General features: G+C 37.5%; 1 protein-coding gene and 1 pseudogene across 4 annotated transcripts in view; one reads left to right on the top strand and one right to left on the bottom strand.

The window, feature by feature from the left end:
- FRYL (FRY like transcription coactivator) overlaps positions 1-17,289 on the top strand; it is a 261,657-nt gene that overhangs the window by 47,909 nt on the left and 196,459 nt on the right. The window contains exon 1 of one of the 4 annotated variants that reach the window (XM_032334263.1): positions 8,070-8,088. The exons of 2 other annotated variants lie outside the window; for them this stretch is intronic. The gene's annotated coding sequence lies outside the window, so the exon portion shown is untranslated. Of the gene's footprint in view, positions 1-8,069; positions 8,089-11,528; positions 11,628-17,289 lie in introns of those variants that run through there. One more of the 4 variants, XM_032334262.1, reaches the window with a different exon arrangement.
- Positions 4,976-6,034, bottom strand: LOC116582635 (annotated as a pseudogene).

Below are 17,289 nucleotides of genomic sequence, written 5' to 3'. Positions count from 1 at the left end.
TGAAATTCAGGGGCATTCAATGTGGTAGATCACATTTCAAAATCTTTTGTAAAAGAGACAAGTCTCAAATACAATTAAAAAAAAATATATCCTGTTAAACCTTCAGGGATAGGAAAATCTTCCCTTTTGGACCGGTCTTCACAATTCAGTGAACACCAAGTAATACTTAAACTGTCTATACTAGTTTGACAAAAATATGTTTATATGACGATATCAGAGCGCTCTTACGACTTCTGGGGAGGGGAGAGATGGGAAAATGGCTTATTTAGAGAATTTAGTATTTGATTTCTACAGTGGTAGAGAATGGCCAATAAAATCATGACTATGTAGCATATCTGAATCTCTTCTTTTACCTGAGGTGTCTTGGGGACTAATCTACTTGGCTAATTTTTTTAATTAGGTGTCTTGCTGGGTTGAATGCACTCATCTGCATGTTGACAAATCATACTATACTTGCTTCTTGTGTGTGATTTTGTTTGTACATCAGGGCCGGCCTGCGGGTTTCTTTTGTGAATAGTACTAGCATTTACTGCTTGCAAAAACAATTTTATGTTCTCCATCTTTCTTTTTAATTCTTACAGGTCTTCTTACTTCTTTTCTCCTTTCCTCTCTCTCTCTCTCTCCCTCTCCTCCTATAAATGAGGTTAAGTCCCTTTGTTAATATGTATAACTCTACTGCATACATTGTGCTGCCTTCTCATCTGAGGTCATTTCTCTGTAATTATAATGGAGATGGGGTTTCTGTAGATTGGTTTTACATGGGACTATTTAGATACTAATGTAAGCTTTAGTCTGTTTGGATCACCTCTTGAAATAAATGACTGTTTTTTGTTTTCTTACATATTGAAGCAATAAAATGGTTGGGCGATTTTAATAATTTTAATAATTCCATCCTGAAATGGGATTTGTTTTTGTCTTTGGAAATGCAGTGGGGACTAAACCTTTTAAACCTATTTTAAAAGTTAATTTCCTAAAGTCACGTTTCACGCTTGTGGTGTTTCAGCAGTAATAACTAAAGAGAAGTGTTTGGTTATATTATTTTAAGGTAAAAATACCTTCATGGAAATTCTTAGTGAGCTTGCTTAAGATGAAATTAGGACATTAAAGGTTAGTTTCTGCAATATGATTTTTTTAAAAAATGGGTTTGAAACCTTACCCAGGAAAGGTGGTTATAGGTAAGAATCAAATCATCATTTGATAGTGTGATCTTCAATCATATTGCATTTGGTTTGGAGTGGTGAAAGTTTTTATTTTTAAAACTGAGAATCTATAAAACAAAGAATGTTTCCTGTAGCTCATGGTTTGATAGGTTCATGACAGACTTAAGTGATAAAATTGTCCCAGGTGAAATAATGCATTCCACATAGGATTTATGGAGCCAGTAGCCAGGTGAAAAGCCTGGTGAGGCGGGAGAATGACTCGCGTCCTTGCTTTGCGTCTTCCACTACTATTTTCTCCTTTCCAATCCTCTGTGAGAATTCCGGTTTCCAGTTCAATCGCAGCCTTAATCCACAAGCCCAATCTATTAAAAGATAAGCATTTGTTATTTTGTAATGAGTTCCATTTGTACCATATTGGAACTTTCTAAACACTCTCCTTGTAGGACAGTTGAGGAGGGATGGTCCTACAGCTGGATGGATCTCAGATTCCAGAAGGTCATAGATCTGTCTTACTCACTCGTCGTGTCCTTCACGGCCTAGCTTGATAAACCATCAGACTCCGCAAAGGTAGTAGAATTATGTCTGTTCTTACTTATTACACTCTACCTGGTTTTATATTTCTGGAAAGCTTGAACTTTTTTTCTTCCCTTTTTTTTTTTTTTGCTTTATTCTAATAGATCATCTAGTTAGTATTTATATCTACCCTTCGTATGATTTTAGTGTATATCAAGATTCTTAAGAAGAAGCGTTATAATATCTAAGTAGGGGAGTTGGTGCAGAGACAGCATTCCAAGGGTATTCTGATGACCCTGAACTGTCCACTAAACTGAGCCAGGGACCAACTATTATCCCAACATAAAGGAGGAATAAAGGAAAATGGGCCTATCCGGCACTAGGAGAAAAAGGATGATTTAAGTGTAGCGCGGAAAAGTTTCATTTTAAATCACAGATGTGGCAGTTGATACTTGTATAGTCCCTCGGTTTTCCCTGTAAATGTAGCGACTGCTAACTGAGTTTTGCAGCTGATTGAATTATCACCGGTGTTTAAACTGAGCATCCGTCTTTGGGAAACATTTTAGGTGAAAGATAATTTTAAGAACTCTGGTTACAACAGAGGAATTTCACTCTCCTTTGTAAAGTTGTTCTAGGACTTCTAAATTAATAATATGACATTAGCAGAAGATTGAATTTAGTCTTAAAATAAGCAACAAAGCTCTGTGATTTGTTGGCCATGATATAATTTCTCCTTTCTCCCTCTTTTTTAGACTTTAAAAAAAAAATCGATTTGTAGCTTCATATCACTGTGGCTAGAAAACATGCTTGATAGGATTTCAGTCCTCTTAACTTTGGTCATACTTGTTTTGTGGCTTACCATGTGAGCTGGTCTAGAGGATGTTCCCTGTGCACTTGAGCATGTACTGTTGCTTTTGGATGGGATGTTCTGTATATATATCTGTTAGGTCTGTCTTGTCTAACATGTCATTTAAGGTTGATGTTTTCTTATCATCTGTCTGGATAATCTATCCCTTGACGTAAGTAGGGTATTCAAGCTGTTATAGTACGGCTGTTTCTCCATTCGTATCTGTTAATGTTGGCTTTATATATTCAGATGCTCCTATATTAAGTTCATAAGCATTTGCAAATGTTACATTCTCCTGTCGGTTTGAGCCTTTATCCTTATAAAACGCCCTTTGGGTCGTCCCCTCTTCTTACAGTCTTTGTTTTGAAGTCCGTTTTTGTTTCTGAAATAAGCATAAGTACACCAGCTTTCTTTTAGTTTCCATTTATATGGAGTATCTTTCTTTTTTTAGAGAGTGTGTGCTTGCAGTGGGGGGTGGGGTGAGGTGGGGATAGAGCGGGAGCGGTGCAGAGAGGGAGGGAGAGAAAGAATCTTAAGCAGGCTCCATGCCCAGGTTGGAACCCCATGCAGGGCTGGGTCCCAGGACTCTGAGATCATGACCTGAACCAAAATCAATAGTTGGATGCTTAACCAACTGGGTCCACCCTGGTGTTCACAGAATATAATTTTCTATCCCTTCACTTTCAGTCTGTATATGTTCTTACAACTAAGGGAGTCTCTACTGGGCAGAATTTAGGTTTTGACTTTTCTTTTCTTTTCTTTTTTTTTGTTTTTTGGTTTTTTAAAGATTTTATTTATTTATTTGACACAGAGAGAGAGGGAGATCACAAGTAGGCAGAGAGTCAGGCAGAGAGAGAGAGGAGGAAGCAGGCTTCCTGCTGAGCAGAGAGCCCGACTTGGGGCCCGATCCCAGGACCCCAGGATCATGACTTGAGCCAAAGGCCGAGGCTTAACCCACTGAGCCACCCAGGCGCCCCATAAGGTTTTGTTTTTTAATCCATTTAGCCACTCTGTCTTTTGATTATAGTATTTAGTCCATTTATATTTAAAGTATAGTTATTGATAGGTATGTACTTATTGCCATTTTGTTCATTGTTTTTTGGCTGTTTTTGTAGTTCCTCTCTCTTTTCTTGCTCTCTTTGAGGTGTTATGATATTCTTTAGTGGTGTATATTTACTGTAGGTTTTGTTTTGTAGTTAAGGTTAGCCTTTACTATAACAACTTATATCTGCTTATATCTATTAACAGGCTGTTTTAAGTTGATAAAATAGTTGCCAACTTAAGTTTGATCTGCATTTGCTCCACATTTTTATTCCTCCTCCGCATGTTTTGATGTCACATTTTACACCCCCCTCCCTTTCTCTTTTAATCCTTTCCCTTCTCCAACTCTCAAAAAAGTACCCAGAGATTAAATTCAGGGAAACTCAAAGAGCCAAGGTGAGCCAGCCCAGCATTAGCAGGCTCCCTCCCACAGGGGCCAAAGTCTGGGCACAGGGGTCTCCCTTCAGAGCCTGGTAGTAAAAGCTGGTGCAGAATAAGGTGGTTCCAGAGGCTTGCCATAAATGGGGCACCCCCAGCAGGGCCATGCTGTGTAAGAAATGGTGTCTGTTGGCCTTGTCAAAGAGCTCCTTCCCTTGGAAGGAGCCCCATAGGAGGCCAAGCCTAAGGCCCTGGCTCTGGACCAGGCACCAAAGCAGTGGAAAGCAGCCCATGGCAGTGCGTGGTCTCGTGCTCAGAGAACTTACATCTTTTTATCTTGCGTATCTCTTAACTAATTATCGTACTCATAATAACTACTTTTGTCTTTTTAAGGTAATAGGTGATGAATACATTATTTTTATTATCTTTCCAGTGAGATTTACTCTTTGATAGGTGTTCCTTGACTGATCAGTGCTCTTTCTTTTCAGCTTAAAGAGGTCATTTGAATGTTTCTTGTAAGGCTGATTTAGTGATGATAAACTCCTTTGTGTTTTGCTCATCTGGAAATCTCTCTCCAATTCTGAATGACAACTTTGCTTGATTAGAAGTTTTCTTCTTTTCAGCATTTTGAATTAATTATGTCACTCCTTTTTGGGCTGCAAACTGTCTGCTGGAAAATGTGTTGATAGTCTTACAGGGGTTCCCTTTTACAAAACAAGTTATTTTTCTCTTGCTGCTTTTAGGGTCTCTTTGGGTTTTTCCGATTTGGAACTCTGGGCCTCCTGGATCTGGATGTCTATTTGCATCTCCAGGTTAGGAATGTTTTCAGCTGTTCTTTTTTTCAAATGAGATTTCTGTCCCCTTTTTTCTTTCCTTCTGGGAGGAAGAATGTTAGTAAGGAGAATGTTAGTCAATTTGATGTTGTCCCATAAGTCCCTTAAGCTATCTTCACTTTTTTTTTTTTTTTCCTACTTGCTGCTCTGATTGGGGGAGTTCTCCTGCCTTTTCCTTGAGTTCACTTATCCTTTCTTCGGCTTCATCTAGTCTGCTGGTGAACCCCTCTCTTGTCTTTTTCCATTGAGTTATCCTGTTCATCAGCTCTGGGACTTCTGTTTAGTACTTCCAGAAGATTTCCATCTCTTTGTTGGTGTTCTGTGTTCATCCATTCTTCTCCCCAGTTTGGTGAGCATTTTATGTCTATTACTGGGAACGCTTTATCAGGTAGATTATTTATCTCTGTTGTCATTAAAGGTCTTTTTTTTTCTGAGGTTTTTATTAGAGCCAGATCTTGGCTCTGTTCCATCTGGCGAAAGTCCTTCAGGATCCCCATCATATCTGCAAAGCTGTTGGCCTTGGACAGAGAGACACAGTTACCCTCTTCAGACGAGCCGCAGGGGCCCTGTGTTGCGGTTTGCAACGTTCAGGGCTGGCAGAACAAAGCAGTGGGACTGGTGGAAGCTCAGGGACCTGTACCTTGGTCTCCTTGGGGATGTCAAGGGAAGTTGTACAGTGGGTGGAGGATCCTAAAAGGGAGAAGAGACATTTAAACTTCCTGGAGATAAGACATCTGTTGTTAATGAACCCAAAGCTGAATCAGCTGCCAGTATCTTAGCAATCTGGCTGTGCAGGTGGCTTAGCTCATCTTGCACTTCTGTGGTGTGGCTTAGGGCACTGGCAAGGCTGGTTTCTTCAAGGTCAGGAACTTCTCCTCCGACCCCTGCAGGCTGGGTACCGAGGTATTGTGCTGCATAACAATCTGAGGGTTTGGCTGCCAGGTATGTCTCAGGGGCTGTGTGTCACCCCTCACCCGGGCACATGGCTCCTCTTGATCTGCAGCTGTCGAGGTGATGTCACCCTGAATGGGGACGCAGGTTGAACATGTTGGGCAGGGTCTTGAAGGGTGTCCAGGGACCTGGCTTCCGGGACAGGTTGGTTCCAGTTCTTCTCACTAAACTGCGCATAGCCCCATGAGGTTTGCCTTGCCATATTGGATGGTCACGTTGGCTACCGTTCCTGAGATTTCAAATGGTTCCTGTACTTGAAGGACAAAAGCAGCCAGAGAGTAGCTCTGCGGGCACGGGTTGGCTGGAAGCATGACTCCTTTCTATCAGGCCATCTCAAGGAACACCAGATTTCTCTTCCTAATGGCCCCTCCTACCACAGCAGGCTCCCCCCCCCCCCATTTTTTTTTTTAACTTTCAATACAGGAAGTTTGTTCTTTTTTCATTAAATAATTAACACACAGTATAACTATGCTTAAATCTTTAACTCTGAGGTTCAGAATCAATATAAAAACACTGAAATCATAATTACATTTTAGATTAAGAACTTTATTGCATAGAACTTTATATATAACAGCTTATTTTTTTAAAAAAATATTTTATTTATTTATTTGACAGACAGAGATCACAAGTAGGCTGAGAGGCAGGCAGAGAGAGAGGGGGAAGCAGGCTTTCTGCCGAGCAGAGAGCCCGATGTGGGGCTCAATCCCAGGACCCTGAGATCATGACCTGAGCCGAAGATAGAGGCTTTAACCTACTGAGCCATCCAGGTGCCCCAACAGCTTATTCTTTTAAAGGATAAAAGAATCCAGATGAATGGTATTCTTAATTCATTTAGGAGCTTTGTCAGTTTCTGTAGCTGCAAAGTTGAACATTTACAGAAGTTATGGGTTTGTTCCTTATGCATAGTAGGCCCTTAGTAATTAGTGATTGCTTTTGTCATTCTTATTGGCTACTTAGTTAATTTGCATTTTTAGGGCACCATTTCTTTGGGTACAGTGAACCAGTTCTGAATTCTACCCTCTTGTATTTGTAATTTGTTTAAACTGACTTAACCGCTGTGAAGAATAAAGCCTATTGGTGGAGTCGGGTGGGGTTTTTGGACTTCTGTGTGCAGTCCTTTTAGAGTTACTGCGTGTGCTGGAATGTGAAGGCTGAAGCTGTGTGGCATGTTCTATATGGTCATCCATAGTGACCAAACTCATTTGGAATGTTGTTTTGTTACTGACTCTGAAACGTGTTATTTTCCATACAGAGGATTTTGATCTGAAGAAATCGCTTCTCATCTTCTATAAATTTCTAGAGCGAGAGGACCTGTCAATCAGTGTAAACCTCACCCTACACAATACTTCCTTTCATAAACATGGGGAGGAGGCGTCCCCAAGATCACCATTTCTGGGATAAAGCCAGGCACCGTTGCGTAACAAGGATGGTATGGGATAGCACCCAACTTCGGAGCTTGTCACATGGGGAAGCTGTGGCTCACAGGCCTACACTCATGTTTTTTTGAGCTTTAATAGGTTACTTAAATGATTGGCTTTTAAAAAAAATTTTATTTTTAATTTATCTTATTTATTTTTTAAAAAATTTTTAAAAGATTTTATTTATTTGTCAGAGAGAGCAGGCAAGCATAAGCAGCGGGGAGCAGCAGGCAGAGGGAGAAGCAGGCTTGCTGCTGAGCAAGGAGCCCTATGTGGGACTTGATCCGAGGACCCTGGGATTGTGACCTGAGCTAAAGGCAGACACCTTAACTGATTGAACCACCCAGGTGTCCCAGTTTTTTGTTTTTTTTAATCAACAGCTAGCTGTCTCCTCCAAGAGAGGCAACAAGTTGTTTGTAGAGTCCCAGATTGTCGATGCAGTGAGTCTTCTGACTGCAGAGATGGTGAGCCCCGCTTACTTGGAGAGGTCTTTCCTGTCCCCTCTTCCACTTACACTGAAAATTGTTTCCCTTGTCTGTATCTGATTGTTGCTTGCACGTATTTGGGTAACTTTTGCCAAAGCACCTGAAACTGTCATCACATGTTGTCTTTTCTGGCTGGTCTGTAAGTTTCTGGGTGGTAATGGTTGTGTCTCTGTAGGTACCACTTAGTGCACATCCTGGGAACTCAGGCTTGACCATGAGTTAAGTGCATGTCTCCCTGGGACTTGTGGAGACTCCTCATTAACTGGTCCAGTAATATCGTTGGATGTTATCGCTAACAAATCTTTAATGAAAGACCTCAAGAGAAACTAATCCTATCCTGTATCCTCTACCACTCCCATCATACCCATTCTTATTTCTTTCTCTTATGCCAGTGCAAATTCTCTATTTCCTTCATTTGTTTCAAGGAACATTTCAAGTCCTTCTCCATGAAGCTTTTTCAAGGTATGTTTAATTTTGGTTTTTAGTAGTTAAAATCTAGAAATCTGGGAAAAGGTGAGAAATGTTAACCAGAACTGGAAATTTGGAATTTCTTATTAAAATACATTATTCTTGGGGTGCCTGGGTGGCTCAGTGGGTTAAAGCTTCTGCCTTCGGCTCAAGTCTTGACCCCCAGGGTCATGGGATCGAGCCCTGCATCAGACTCTCTGCTTGGCAGGGAGCCTGCTTCCCCCCTCTCTCTCTGCCTGCCTCTCTGCCTACTTGTGATTGCTGTCTGTCAAATAAATTAAAATAAATAAATAAAAAAAATAAAATACATTATTCTTTTAGGGGTGCATGGGTGATGCAGTTGGTTGCTGTCTAACTTGGTTTTGGCTCAGGTCATGATCTCAGGGTCACGAGGTCAGTCTCTGCGCTTAGCACATTCTCTCTCCGTCTGCCCCTCCGGCTCGTGCTCTCTCTCCCCCCAACATAAATAAATCTTTAAAAGAATATCCTTTTAGTAATGAAAACGTTTGTAAACATTTTCCTCAGAAATTATGTTAATTATGTTAAATTTTCAAATTTTTTCCCAAGTAATTCAAAACCTCAAACTAATAGGAATTTTAGGTAGACCTTATGGAAAGAAGGTGAAAGTTGTGTTGTAGTTTTCAGGTTATCCTGAGAAAGGGGTCTTTGTTGCATCACTTGGCATTTTATAGCTTATAAAAGGTATAAGGATTGGCTTTATTGTCCTTATTTATAAAAGGTTTTTTTTTTTTTTTTATTAAGATCATTTATTTTAGGGTGCCTGAGTGGCTTAGCAGGTTAAGCCGCTGCCTTCAGCTCAGGTCATGATCTCAGGGTCCTGGGATCGAGTCCCGCATCGGGCTCTCTGCTCGGCAGGGAGACGAATGCTTCCCTCCCTTTCTCTCTCTGCCTGCCTCTCTGCCAACTTGTGATCTCTGTCTGTCAAATAAATAAATAAATAAAATCTTAAAAAAAAAAAAGATTATTTATTTTAGAGAGAGAGAGCGCGAGAGAGCAGGGGGAAGGGTAAAGGGAGAGGGAGAGAGAGAATCCCAAGCAGACTCTGCACTGAGCATGGAGCCATACGGATTTTGATCCCAGAACCCTTAAGATGATGACCTGAGCCCAAATCAAGAGTTGGCCACCCAACCACCTGGACTACCCAGGAACCCCTATAAAAAGTTTTATTGGGATTTAAAATTGAAAGTCCTTTATGTAGGCTCTTTTTTCCTCCCCACCACTGCCCTGCTTCAATTAAACTGTAATAATTTACTGAAAGTTAATATATATAGGCAAAACTTTGATGTCATTGAGATTTTTTTTTCGGAGAAAACTGTTCCTTCTAAGACAAAACCAGAGGAGATCATTTGAACCAAGAACTGGTGAACTGTGGAGTACTATAAATCATGGTTGAATTATGAAAGTTTTATATTGCCCAGTTGTTTGCTGTTATTTTTTGTTTGTACAGGGCCTAGTTTTGCTGATTTCTTTACTAATTAATAATATCATTAAGCAGGTAGAGGGGAAAAAAGTATGATTGAAACTAAAAGTTAGTGTATAATTTGATTCTGAGTTTTAGAATAATTTTACAGTGAGTTGTTTTATCCCTTTATGGACAATGTAATAAAAATGGTATTTGCTTTGCCACATAGATATTATATATACAGATACATATGTAGACATACACATAATATATTTTATATTTTTATGCTTGTGAGATTTCAAATAATACACAATAGCATTGATTTTTTTTTACATTTAATAGTGTGTAGACAGCGTAGGTTTGATGAAACCTTTACATTTATATGTAAATATATAAAATTATAATAACTAATATATAAAAATATGCTTAGTTTGCATATTAATAGTCAAATTTAATTTTTATTTAGTGCTTTATTATTTTTATGAAAGCCATTTTGCTAGGCACTGTGGGAGAGCAACGATTAATTTTTTACCCTTTCGGGACTCATACTGTCAGAGCCAGTTCTTAGAACCACAGAATTTTAGAACAGGAATAAGTGTGAGAGATTATCTTCTCTTGGATGGGTGTGTGTGTGTGTGTGTGTGTGTGTGTGTGTAAGCAGCAGTCTTTTGATTCCAACCCACTTCATTGTTTTCTGTCCCTTACCTCCCCATCCTCCCAGATAAGTAATAATGTCATTTTCTGTGCCGGGGAGAGAGTTCAAGCAGGCGGATGATTGGCTGGTGTGAAATGTGTAGCTTTTCAAGTATCTCTTCCATCTCCTTTGTTAGTAAGCAGGAGGAATTGTGGGCCATTTTTTTTTTAAGTCTAGGGATTTAAAACTATGAACTCAAGAAATTATTTTAGTGGGTAGTGACTAGAATGTAACACTTTTTAAAAATAGATTGGAGACTTACCAAAATGTATTGCGGATTATTATTTCAAGTGTATCATGTGGGTGTGTGTATGTATACATAACACACACACATATATATATTCTGGGTTGTTACATAAAATGTATTATAAGTACATTTATATGCAGTGTGTTTTTTTTAATTTTTTTTTTTACGGCAGAGGAGAGTTTGGAAACATCTCTCTAATCTGTCTATTTCACCTTTATTTTAAACCTGGGGAGCAGCCATTGATACTTATCCCTAGATATATGACTTCTTCTTTTTGCAATGCTCTCTTGCTATCGTGACCTGACATCAAGGTAAACTTTTCTACACAGGTAGAAATATACCAGGTAGAAATATACACAGGTGATTTTTTACCACAGTTCATCTGAATAAAAGTCATGCAGTGAGGTGTTTGTTTGTTTGTTGTTTTTTTCATTGCACTGCCTCTGGGTACAAAAAACATGTTGGTGGAGCTAACTGTTAATTTGTAAGTGTTGTTTACAATGTGCCTAACTTGGTACCAAGATGTGATTTAAGCACCAAGAGAATTTGGATTATTTAATACTAGTACATAATAAAACTACTTATCAGATATTCATGTGGGCACATACAGAGGCATAATTGTATTCTTGTAATGCACAATATAAATACTAATATTGTTTTGGAGAATCAGCATGGTATGCTGAAGCCATGGTTTGGAAAAAGGCATTGTAGTATGTTTTTATCTGTGGGAATTACTGGCAAGTATAATTGAGAGATTCTAAATACTGTGGTTGTTTACTTCGCTTTCGAATTTGGCTTAAATATGTTTGGTCTTGCTTTTTTTTTATGATCATTGAATTAATCTGTAAGAATTATGGTACAAGCTAAAACTTACCATTGTTTTATAGATTTTAATAATTATATTTTTTAAAGATTTAAAAACAATGTCTCCCACCAAAGGTAATTAAAAAATGTAATTTTTCATGTGACCATCCCCAGCTTCAACATTTATCAACTTTTTGTTACCTTTACCCACTCCCTTTCTCCAGTTCCCAGGTACCTTGATGCTGTCTCTTGATGCTGTCTCCTGGCCATGAAACATCATCCATAAATATTTCAGGATGTGTTGCCAAGAGACCAGGACTTCATTTCTAGACCTATAAAGCTAGAATCTTCACCTTTTGGGGAAGGTACTGAAGTTCTGAGTACTCAGATTGTGTTGGGGATATTAGAGCGATACAAAGGAAATGTGAGATCCTTTAAATGGGCTAAATGAAAAAAAGTGAAATACTTGGTAAGCATTTGTGTCAAAAAACAATAGAAAAGTTACAGTGAGAAAGCAAATGATTATCTTCTAAGTGCCCCTGGAGAAAAAGGAGAAGTCAGCATTTTTGAACACCTAGTGTGTGTCTGCATTCCATACAGGTCAGCAGAGGAAAGAAGCCAAGTGCCTTTCACATGGCTTGAGATAGAAATTTTGGTCCTAGATTCTTTCTTGAGGGAATTTAAATGATGTATACAGGGCGCCTGGGTGGCTCAGTGGGTTAAAGCCTCTTCCTTCAGCTCAGGTCGTGATCCTAGGGTCCGGGCATCTAGCCCTGCATTGGGCTCTCTGCTCAGCAGGGAGCCTGCTTCCTCCTCTCTGTCTGCCTCTCTGCCTACTTGTGATCTTTGTCTGTCAAATAAATAAATAAAAATCTTAAAAAAAAAATGTATACAAAGACTGCCAATTAAGATATTTACTGCAATATTATTTATAACAGTGAAGAGTTGAACCTTACTCAATAATAATGAAATGATTAAATGCACATAATGTATTTATAAAATGTTTTGTAATTGCTAGAAATGATACAGTGTGACACCACTTTTATAAAACATCTAGTCCATATCGGAAGACCTGAAAGAAATGAACCCAGATATTAACATGAATTAGTAAGCGGCTCTCTCTAGGTGTTAGAATTATGACTGATTTTTATTTCTTCATTACATTTTTTTGGAAGTGTTACACATCAGGTTGTCAGAATATGTGATACAAATTAATAAATAATAAACATTTATTCAGTACTTACTGTGTGTCAGTCACTAAACATTTTTCATCTTTTATACTTAATTCTCCTAATAGCTGTGAGAGGTTTTATTATTCTTATTTTGTAGGTGAGGCAATAGGGACACAGAGATTCAGTGCCTTGACAATTTGATTCTATCTTTCTATGTTTATATTGTTTGCTTTTTTTTTTTCCAGTTTATTTTTTGTAGTAATCTCTACACCCACCATGGGGCTTTAACTCATGACCCTGCGATTAAGAGTCTCACAGCCTTCCTACTGAGCCAACCAGGCTTCCCTATTCTTTGCTTCCAAATGTAGTTTTAACTCCCAAACATTTGGAAAAATACTCTAAATACTGTTCGGTTACTCTCTTTTTACCTTAAGATATATGGTGACTATTGTGGTATAGTAGTAAAAAGTCTTATTTAATTGACAGATAACACTTTATTTCCTGAATATTCCATGGTGTATATTTCTGTGCCTCTTCTATAGCTTTCTGCTCATAGGAATAATGGTACAGTGAACATCTTTGCGAATAAATCTGTATGTGTACTTCTGATTATCTTCCTAGAAAAAAGGTCTTAGAAGTAGAATTATTGGGTCAAAGAATATAAAACATCTTAAAAGCTTTTGATACAAATCTTGAGATTGAAGATGACAAATGATCATTCCTCCTTAGACTTAAGTTGTTTGGGGGCTATAAATTTGGGAGAAAGAGATCATCTAAACATCAAGGGGAATTTGTGCTTTCATAGTTGCTCTTATAAAAAGTCAGGCTTCTCTAAGCCTGCTGGAGACCGTAAACAGGAAGAGAGAAGAGACCAACTTTGGGAGTTTCTGTGGTGCTCATTTACTTTTATGACCCTGCGACCATTTGCTTTTTCATTTTTCTGAAAAATTTAAAACTTGAATTAGCCTAGCAACCTTTTTATTGGAAATTGTTTTATAAAAATGTACAAAATATTCATACATATTTGCATGCAGTTTCTTTGATGTTTTACCTGATAGGACCTCAGGGTGTGACTTCCATTGTATAACTTTAAAAATTATGCATATAAAACAGACAGCACCTTGATTAGAGACTGTAGTGACCCCAGAAAATATTTTAGGGGTTGCATTTTTAAAGAAAAAAGATCTTTCCCCATTTTTTGTTATTTTCTAAGGAGGCACTGTTCTTGTGACAAGCAAAAACAGAAAATTTTTGGTTAATTAGTTGATAGTTTCTGTTAAATGATTTAAGGTTTTATTGTGGTTTCTCTTGAGCATATTTCTTCCAGAGATTCTGTGGGTGACCTTGCTTCAAAGACTAACAGGAGATTTGGGTAGTGGGAAGGGGATTTTAATTCAAGGGGGTCCAGAGAATAATTAACGAAATCAGAAAATTTCCTTGTGAAGCTACCAGAGACATTAGGATCGAGTTTTTTAGAAAGACGAATATTGATAAAAGGTAATCTGACAGCCTAGAAATTTGTAAGAGGTACGATTGGAATAAATAGAAAACATTACATTGAAATTTGAAGGCTACAAGTATTTTAATGGAGAAAAAGTGTTATTATTATTATTTTTTTTACTATGAACAGTAAAATTATGAAACTGCTATAAACGGCAGAACTAGAAAATAAACACAAGGAGGATTTTTATCAGGGGTTCTTAACCCATGATTAATGATTGGATTGGAAAGGTTCATACACTGCAAAATTAGGTATATATGTGCATTTTGGAAGGAGAGACCTTCAGCAGTTTTTTCAGATTCTTAAATGAAAGACTCCCAAAAACTCAAGCTTCTGTTGGAGGGTGCGCCTCATGAGGTCAGGGATTTTTGTCTGTTTTATTCACTTCTCTGTCCGTTCCCGGCATGTAGGTCTGCTTAGTAAGTCTTTGTTGAATGTATGATTTCTGTACATTTATATATGGCATGGATAGTGATAGATTTATAGAAGTTAGAGACTGGAATACATTCCAGATTTAGTGAGGTTGATGTCTTAATGATCTGCTTTTACATTTATTTAAAATTTTTCTCTTGGTTATGCCTGGGTGGCTCAGTTGGTTAAGAGTCTGCCTTTGGGTCAGGTCATGATTCCAGGGTCCTGGGATCGAGCCCTGTGTCGGCTCTCCCTGCTCTGCGGGGAACTTACTTCTCTCTCCCTCCGCCTGCTGCTCCCTGTGCTTGTACTCTTTCTATGTCAAATAAATAGATAAAATCTTTTTAAAAAATACGAAAAATAAAATTTTTCTCTTGGTGTTTAAATCTAGATGAGTAGGCAGAACATTGGTATGATACTTTTGGGATTGAATTCCTCTTCTTTTTCCATGCCAGTATGGAAATGTAATAGGAAAATTATTCTAAACCATACATATTCATCAGTATATTAGAAAATGTAGTGCTAGTGCTCTGGTGCTGTTTTCGTTTGATTCAATGAATGAAACCTTTGTACAAAACTTCCCCTTAAATTTTTTGAATGGAAAATTTTGCCACTTGTTTTCATTAGATCAAGTAGTATGATAACAACTGCTATTCTGGGTAAAAATGTAAAATCAACAAAATGTTGATAAATTTAACTACAGAGAATGTTGCTTTATCAGCAAGAAATTTAGATTTTCTTTCTTTTTTTTTTTTTTGCAGTGAAACCCTATTTTAGCTCAGTACCATTATACAGCATTTTTAGCAGGTAATATAGCATAATCTGTCATTACCTTAGTGTAATAAGTTTCTGTACTCCTTAAAATTGAAATTTGGGAGAAAGTAAAAAAGAATAACAGAAGGGTAAAGGTGCAAGCCCAGTTTAAAAATTGTAAAAACGATAGCATTTCTAAAATTAGAGAAAAAGTGAATTTCTAAAAATTGAACTGTGATGGAAGCTGTAGATTTTGTGAATCATCAGTTTTCTTTGTTAATTAAAGGGATGATGGTACTTTTTTTATGTTAATGATTTTTACCAGTCAGACATAAAAGATATTTGAATAATTGTTTGCTGCCTGCACTTGATTTTATGTTAATAGATTTCTCATACTTTATAAAATTTTTGGCAGATTAAAAAAATTACTGGATTTTATATTTTTCCAAATTATTTTGCTACTGTGAATAGGAGCTGTGATTATTCTAAATTTATTTGAAAACGATCACATCCTTATTCTAAAAGGCTGTCAGAACATTTGAATCATTTTGGTCTTTTGCATCATTTTAACAGGCCTTGTGAGATTCCCAGAATAATTTTAATAGAAGGGCAGGAATTTGCCCTCATAGATTACATATCTTGCAATCTGGTTTCTTTCTTTAGTTGAAATATAATGAATTTCTAGTCCCTACATATTTTAGTATTCAAGCACAGTTGACCCTTGAACATCACGGGTTTGCAAGTGTGCCAGTAGACATGGATTTTTGTGAATAAATGCAGTATGTCTTTTTTCTTATGATTTTCTGAACATTTTTCTCCTTATTGTAAGAATATAGTATATAGCACATACAACCTACAAAATATGTGTTAAGCAACTGTTTGTTATTGGTAAGGCTTCCTGTCAATGGTTGACAGGAAGTTTAGCAGTTTAGTTTTTGGGGAGTCAAAGTCTAAGCAGATTTTTGACTGTGTGTAAGTCAGCACTCTTAACCCCATGTTGTTCAAGGTCAACCGTGTAAGTATCAAATACATCCAGAAGTCAAATTTAGAGTTTTGAGTTGGAATCCTTGAAGTTAATTATTTCACCTAGTGGGATAACCATTTCTATGGCATTTTCTAACAGCTTTTTCCTTAAAAACACAGTAAGCAGGGATTTCCATTTCTTTATGAAGCAGCCTTCTCATCAGTTATGTAATAATTAAGTTTTTCTTTTCTTTTCTTTCTACTTTGTGCTAGACGTCATAACTGCCTTGTTCTCCTTTTGAAATTATGAAGTATATAGACAAGCATTAAGAATATTATAATGAACATCCCTGAGATTCATTTACTCTTAATTTTTGCTCTGTTTGCCTGAGATTATTTTCTGTATCATTGTAAATTGTAGACCTATACTTCAAGTGTCTTCCTACAGTTAAGATACATTAAATTTATAGATTTCTGTTCTTTATAATTCTAGTAATCCTGTTCAGAAAGGAAATGAGGTTAATGTGCTTTCTGAACACCCATTCAACTTTCTCTTTTACTTTTGGGCTGAAGTGAAACAAGGCTGTCCTTGGAGGACTTCATTTGACCTGAGATCCTCCCGAGCACCAGAGCTGGGCCACTGTTCTCTTTATTTATTGCACATGGACGCTTCTAGACCATTTTTCTTGCTGCATGTTTAAAGCCTTACTCCTCAAAGCTTGTGCTGGTTGACTATTTACAGTTTCTTCAGTGTTGCCCAATACCAACTGACCTCTGCAGGTCACTCTTGTTTATATGACTTTTTTCTTAAAATAAGAAACTATAGCATTGATTACATGTACACCAGGACCTCAGTTACAACCTGTTTGACCTTAACCATGTCAAAAGTAGTAATAGAAATGACTCTTTTTGTAGATAAAATATTCTCCAAATTAATCAAGTGAAAGGAGAGTTAAAATGAGTCCCATGTTAAGTGAGTATATACGGACACAAGATGGAGAAGACAGTTGACATGCAGAAAGAAACCCCAAACCAAAAGGTAAACAATAAAACCCAACTCTGCTAAAAATGACTATAACCCATAATGAAGGCCAGAGAGGTGTAAACCAACCATTTCCCAAGGTAACCAAAGACCTATGTTTATTTGATCAAAAGTGGAAGTTGGAAATAGGAAGGTTTTGTATCGTTAAGTTGTCATAGAAAATTCTAGACAGATTGGGAAGTCTT

This window comes from Mustela erminea, chromosome 2 (assembly GCF_009829155.1).
Source record: "Mustela erminea isolate mMusErm1 chromosome 2, mMusErm1.Pri, whole genome shotgun sequence".
NCBI classification, from domain to species: Eukaryota; Metazoa; Chordata; class Mammalia; order Carnivora; family Mustelidae; genus Mustela; species Mustela erminea.
This window is presented reverse-complemented; position numbering and strand designations above follow the sequence as displayed.